General features: G+C 35.3%; 1 long non-coding RNA gene and 1 other non-coding gene across 2 annotated transcripts; both read right to left on the bottom strand.

Moving 5' to 3' along the window:
- Nucleotides 1-1,784: 1,784 nt before the first annotated feature.
- On the bottom strand, nucleotides 1,785-1,867 carry LOC123645372. The gene has a single exon (XR_006737549.1). It is a non-coding gene; the product is annotated as a small nucleolar RNA SNORD115 (small nucleolar RNA).
- Nucleotides 1,868-1,928: 61 nt separating this feature from the next.
- LOC123645190 lies at nucleotides 1,929-5,084 on the bottom strand. The gene is made up of 2 exons (XR_006737432.1): nucleotides 4,979-5,084; nucleotides 1,929-2,061 (listed from the first exon to the last, which is right to left on the bottom strand). It is a non-coding gene; the product is annotated as an uncharacterized LOC123645190 (long non-coding RNA).
- Nucleotides 5,085-6,599: the final 1,515 nt, after the last annotated feature.

Raw genomic sequence — 6,599 nt, 5'->3', positions numbered from 1 at the left:
AAATAAGTACCACATGTACTCACCAGCAAACTGGTTTCCCTGATCATCACCTAAGTGCACATTTGGGAATAACACCAATTGGGTATCAGACAGAGGTGGGGGCTGGGGGGAAGGGATGGGTGTATACCTACTTGATGAGTGTGATGCGCACTGTCTGGGGAATGGACACGCTTGAAGTTCTGACTGAGGGGGATAGGGGGAGGGGATGGGTGTATACCTCTGTGATGAGTGTGATGAGCACTGTCTAGGGAATGGACACGCTTGAAGCTCAGACTCAGGGGTATGGGGGGGGTATGGGCAATATATATAACCTGAACTTTTGTACCCCCATAATGAGCTGAAATTAAAAAAAAAGAGAATTCAAATCACTGAAGTTGAATTTAAAAGGATCAGAAAATGCTTCTCATGGAAACAGATATATCAAGTGAGTGTAAAAAATTTTCCATAGTAGTTTCATTATATCAAGCCCATAAATACAAATTTTCATTTAATAGAACTGAGAGCACACTCATTATAATCCTGGGATTAACATCCAGGCTAGCACTCAGTGTAATCCAACTGAATGATTTTTATGTCATCACATCTCCCCAGGGCAAAAATAAAAAAGGTCTAATTGACACAAGCTATGAAACTACCAACACATACATCAATTTGGTCCTGACAACTCTTGCCAGATGCAGTGTCATTAAACCGTGGTGACAAAGCAAACAGGAGATTGGGATGGTCATCACAGGACTCATGTGTAGCTACTAGTTACCCCAGGGGTTTCAGCATTCACTTTGTCTTTATTCTTCATAATTTTGACAGTATTAGGGCAGTAATCAAGGATAAGAAATATATCTCTCATGTGTATATGGCTTATGTGGACTATTCCATAGTTTATATACAAGGAATATATACTCTCCCAAAGGTTCATCATACTTAGGTTGTAGTCTAGTGATACACCAAACATGGACATAATAAAGAAAACAGGTACTTTCTTGATATAACTTCAAGGAAGCAATATCAAGAACAATAATAACTGACCATAGCTTTTACTTTCCATTATAAGTAAAGAAACAAAACAACATAAATATCAAGAACTTTAAAAGGAAAATCAGGCTGCATGTATTGTATTCGATATCACATATCATAGGCAACACATTTATCTGAATCTCAATAATATTGAGGTCACAATTGTCTGGGTCTTTTTAGCTGTGAGTAGTTCATCAATGATTAAAACAAATCACAACCCCACAGCCACCTGAAATTATACAGCAGGGATGAATTTTCTATGCAGGCATTTAAACTATAATAAATTTATAGATATACTATGGAATCACACAACTTCTCAAGTTTAAATTAAAGCACATTTATATAAAAGTGAAGATTTTATCATGAGTTTCTTATGAAGTAGGCCAGTCACTCATCAGAAGAAAACCCTCCTGATTGAATGAAACTAATTATCTTAGAACCCTATTTTCCCTTATCCAATGCTCTATTTAGAATTTTACAACACCACAAGCAGTCACTCACATAAAGTCATGCAATTGTATATCTCCTGCCAACCAGACATCCACATAGAGGGGAAAAAGCACTAAACCATTAGCTCCAAAAAATGCCAGACAATTAAGAACTATGGTCCACTAAAATCAGGCTAAAAGGAATGGAAAGTATTGGCTACTTAGAATAAAATATTAAGAATTTTGAAAAAAATTTTCAGGAGGGCTTCATTCACGCAAGCCAAAAATAAAATTCTCCTGGAATGGGACTTATAGCCCATCCCAAGATTGTCATCCTAAGCTGGTTCTCAGCTTGATTCTATTGAACATGATATATATAGGCCATCATATCTACTCAAGACAAGATTATGTTTGATCATTCACCCAAGACATGGCACTCCAAAAACATATGTCTATTTATTCATCTTAACAGGAATGAAGCCTCTTACCAGGAATGAAAGCCTTTTATCCTGGTACAAAGGTAGACTGTAGAAGAGCAGATTGAGTGCACAATGCCTGGGAGGTTCAAACTGAACCAGGAGTAGCAGGCTGAAAAGTCCTCTTCTTCAGTAGTTTTTATCTAAAGAAACAGAAGTAGGAAGGTAGTCAAAGATGAGAAATACACCTCTTGTGTACATGGCCTATGTGTGACATTCCTTCATTTCTACAAGAGGTTATGATTCAATAAGAAGCTGTGTCAATTAGGTTGTAGATGACTGATTCAACAAAAAGAGTAAGGGCAAACTACATAGGTTTCTTCTTTTTGAGGGACCTGTTAAGTGGTTATATACAGAACAGGCCTCATTGATAACCCTTGGATATATGTACAAGAAGCCATATCAATAAGCACTGGCTTCATCCATAGCATACCTATTACCTTGCAAAGAGCATAATGAGATGTATAAATTCATGACTGGGAATCAGATGTAAGGCTGCACATTAATTTCTTTAATTTCATGTATCATGGACAAAGCACACACCTGAATCTCAAACCCTAAGTTATAAATTTGTTAACTACTGTATTTAGGCCTCAATAAATATCATACTATTAAGGTCATACCAATGAATTACAAATCATATTAAATCAAAGCAAGTTTTGGTACAGAGTGAAGATATTATTCTGAGGATTCCATCAGGTAGTCCCTTATTGAAAAGAACACAATGACATTTATGTGCTAGAATTAATGAAACCAGTTATCTTAAAGGCCAAGTTCACTGGACTGATGGTATACTTGGAATTTCTCAGTCACTAAAAGAAGATAATTACATCCATTCCATGAAATCATGCATCTCATAATGCTTGGAATTTCATAAACACAAATTAAGGAAAAATAGACAAGGCATAAGATTCAAAACAATGGCAGAATTAAGATTTATTGAACACTTACATTAGGCTAAAATGTTCTAAAAGTGCTTTTCACTTAGATGAAGATAAAGATGACCAAAATAAGTTTCCTCTGAGTCTGATTATCTCAAGCCCAAAATAAAATTCTCCCAGATTAAATCTAAAAAAGGCAAAATCTTAGCCCCTAATTGTTACTTATTCTAGTCCACAGCTCCTAAGAAGCATGATTTTTATTTCATTGTGTCTTCTCAAGGTAATAAAAAATCATATAATTGACCTACTCCACACATACGTCCTCTTGGAATGGAAGAGACTTAACAAGGATGCCCATATTAGACCCTGGTGCTAGGATGAATTGAAGTTCAGGTGTATTTGAAGCAAGACACCTGGACTGAAAATGAGTGCTATCAGTTTCTCTAGTGGCAACAGGCTAAAAGTGGACTTCTTCAGTAGTTCTTATCTGAAGGGGCAGAGACAAGATAGCAGCTGAAAATGAGAATGAAATCTTTCACATTGTATGGTTCCTACATGCTATTCCTTAGTGAAGATAAATGGTCAGTTTTCAAAACGTGACCCATGACACTAACTGTAGATCACTATTCACCAAAAACTATATTGGTAAAGCATATAGGTTTTTTATTTTTTTAATTTTGGAGAACTTGTCAGGTAGTTTCATACAGAAATAAGAGGCTCTCATTAATCATCTCTTTTCTACACATTCAGGAAGCCACATCAGTAACAATTAGCACTGATCACAGTGTATATATTCAATTATAATAAACTTACTGAAGCCACATAAAATTAAGGGTATGGACATCAGATATCAGACAACTCTTAATAGTATTAATTTTCACAAATTAAAGGCAATGCTTATACATGAATTTCAAAATGGTTGGTCCAATTCTATTGTCTTTATGTTGTAAATTGTCATCAATGATCCAAAATATCACAAAATCATAGACACCTAAAATAGTAAGATAAGGATGAATATGCCTCCTCCTGTAGACAAAAAGATTATCACTCCATAAAGACAATTCCAATGAATCACAAAACTTCTCAACATATTAATACAAGGTCAGTAAAAAGAAAAGTTTTTTCTCTTTTCTTTTTTCTTTTTTGAAGGATCCCATTAATTAGGTTAGTCAGGCACTCATTGAGAAGAGCCCATAGCGAGATTCACGTTCACTAAATTGGAAAACCTAGTCAACTCAAAGGCATTATTGGTAACCGATGGCATCATTCATAGCACATACTTTCAGTATTTTGATAATAATAGAAGCACATGGCATTCATCAGGTGATAAGGTAACAAGTTGTGCATCAATTTATTCACTTTCAAGTTTCACAGACAAGGCATATTTACTAAACCTCATATTCTCACCCTAATTGTCAGACTATCTCATTCATGACAAGTTAATTGATGATTCAACACATCCCTATGCCATTATAATCTTATAATGATAATATAAGGGAGAAATTGCTCTCATGTGTTTAGAACTAAATGTATATTTAGCACATTGGACACAGCATCAATGAATCACAAAATTTCTCAAATTTCAATTAAGCCAAGTTCTGGTAAAAAGCATAAATTTTCTTATGAGGATCACACCAAGAAGTTCAGTAACTCATTATGGAGAAAAACCCAATGATATTCATGTTGCCTAAATAAGTGCATTTATTGTTTTAGTGGTGAATCTTCACTAGTTCAATAATTTATGTGATATTCATCTGTCAATATATTCAGTCTGTGACCTTTAAACAATGAAATGGTGTATCCCTTGCCAGCAGGACTTAAACACTCAATGAGAATCAGTGCAAGATAATTGGTAATTACAGATTACTTAATCCTTAAAGGTGCAAAATTTGTTGTTCATTGTAAAGCAAATAGGTAAAGGTGGGCAAAACCACAACAATGGGTTTCCCACAAGAGGTTAATCTTAAGACTAGAATAAAATTCCCCAGAAGGAAAAAATGGAAATCCAAATTCTAGCCTCAGGATTGACACCTAAGGTGGGCCTCAATCATCCTGTTGGGCATGATTTGTAAGTATCATATCTCCTCAAGACAAGATAAAATCTTGCCATTGACAGAAATCATAGCATTCTACAAACATACATCTATTTTATCTTAAACAAACAATAAAAAACCCTTACCAGAATGGAATCCTTAAACCATGGTGCAAAAATGAACAGAAGACAGATCAGGTTTAGTGCAGGATGCCTGGGTCATATCAGGTACTTGACTGGAAACAGGCAAAGACCTCTCTTCCTCCGTACTCATTACTTAGGTGAGAAAGAGAGGATAATAGTTCAATATAAGAAGTAAATATCACATGTATATATGGCTCATGCATACGATTCCTGACTGAAGATATGGTTAGTATTTGAAAATTCATTCATTATATAGTCTATAGACCATTAATTCACCAAATATCATGAGGAAAAGCATACAAGATTCTTGACCTTGGAGGACTTGATAGGTGGGTTTTATGAAGAAATGAGTGATTCCCACTGATCAATCCACTGTATATATTAAAAGAAGCCATATCAATAAAAAATGTCATGGTCTATTACATATTAACTTTCATAAAATGATATTCCTGAAGTCCCATCATACTCACACTATTGTGAAATCAAGTATCAGGCCACTCATTTTTATCATTCCTCTAGTGATTCTATTAATTTTAACAATCTTGGGCAATCTATACACAGGAATTTCAAACTGGGGCCAAAAAGCCACATGAAATTCACTCAGGTTCTAGAAATCAGACATAGGCTACTTGTAATTACATTCTATTTTGCTAATCATGGGCAATGAGTACATCTAAATTTCAAACCTGAAGCTGCAATGACCTTGCTTTTACATTGTGAGGTGTCAGCATTGACCCACAAACTGTACAAAATCATAGAAACCTAAAAGAAATATAATAGGGATGAACATGTCTACTCCTGTATTTAGACCAAAAGATTATTGTATTATGGAAATTTTACCAATGAGTCACAAAACATCTAAACATTATCTCAATGTAATTTCTGTAAAAGGAGATGTTTCTCCTTTAGAGGCCCCATGAATTAGGTAGATTACTCATTAAGAAAGAACCCATAATGGCACTCATGTCATCTAAAAGACCCTATCAATGTCAACTTGCATCATTCATAGAATAAACTTACATTATACTGAAAATAATGGTGCTACATAATATTCATCACCTGTAAATCAATTATCAGGTTGCTCAATTTATTCAATTTTAAGTCTCACAGACAAAGCATATTACCAAATCAAATATTCTCACCTTAATTACATTGTTTTCAATTATTAGAAGTTCATACATGACCCCAAAACATTTCAACATCATTACAATTTAATCATAGTTAACACTCAAACAAATATTGCACATTGGACATGTCACCAATGAATCACAAAATTTCTCAACTTTAAACCAAATCAAGTTCAGATCAAAAGATGGTAGATAAGAAAAACCACCAGCCAGAGTGTCTCTGCAAGAAAGATAGATATTAGAAGAAAGTGAAAAAAATAAACAGGCAGACAAACATAGATTGGATGAGGGTCAGAAGAAAGGGTGCCTGAAACTACAGGGGACTCCCCAGGAAGAAGCTGCAGAGGAGAACTGGAAGGAGAATGGCCCCCGAGAGGCTTGGCAACCAGCAACAAGGGTGTTGGAGTGGTTAAATTTCCCCTCGCATCTCAGGCTGCTGGTGCACTCCTGAGTGGTTGGAAACACCTGCTAACACCAGTCCAGAGATGGCCACTGCC

The sequence above is a fragment of the Lemur catta genome, chromosome 9 (assembly GCF_020740605.2).
Source record: "Lemur catta isolate mLemCat1 chromosome 9, mLemCat1.pri, whole genome shotgun sequence".
Classification (NCBI taxonomy): domain Eukaryota; kingdom Metazoa; phylum Chordata; class Mammalia; order Primates; family Lemuridae; genus Lemur; species Lemur catta.
Note: the sequence above shows the minus strand (reverse complement) of the source record. Positions and strands in the feature narration are given on the sequence as shown.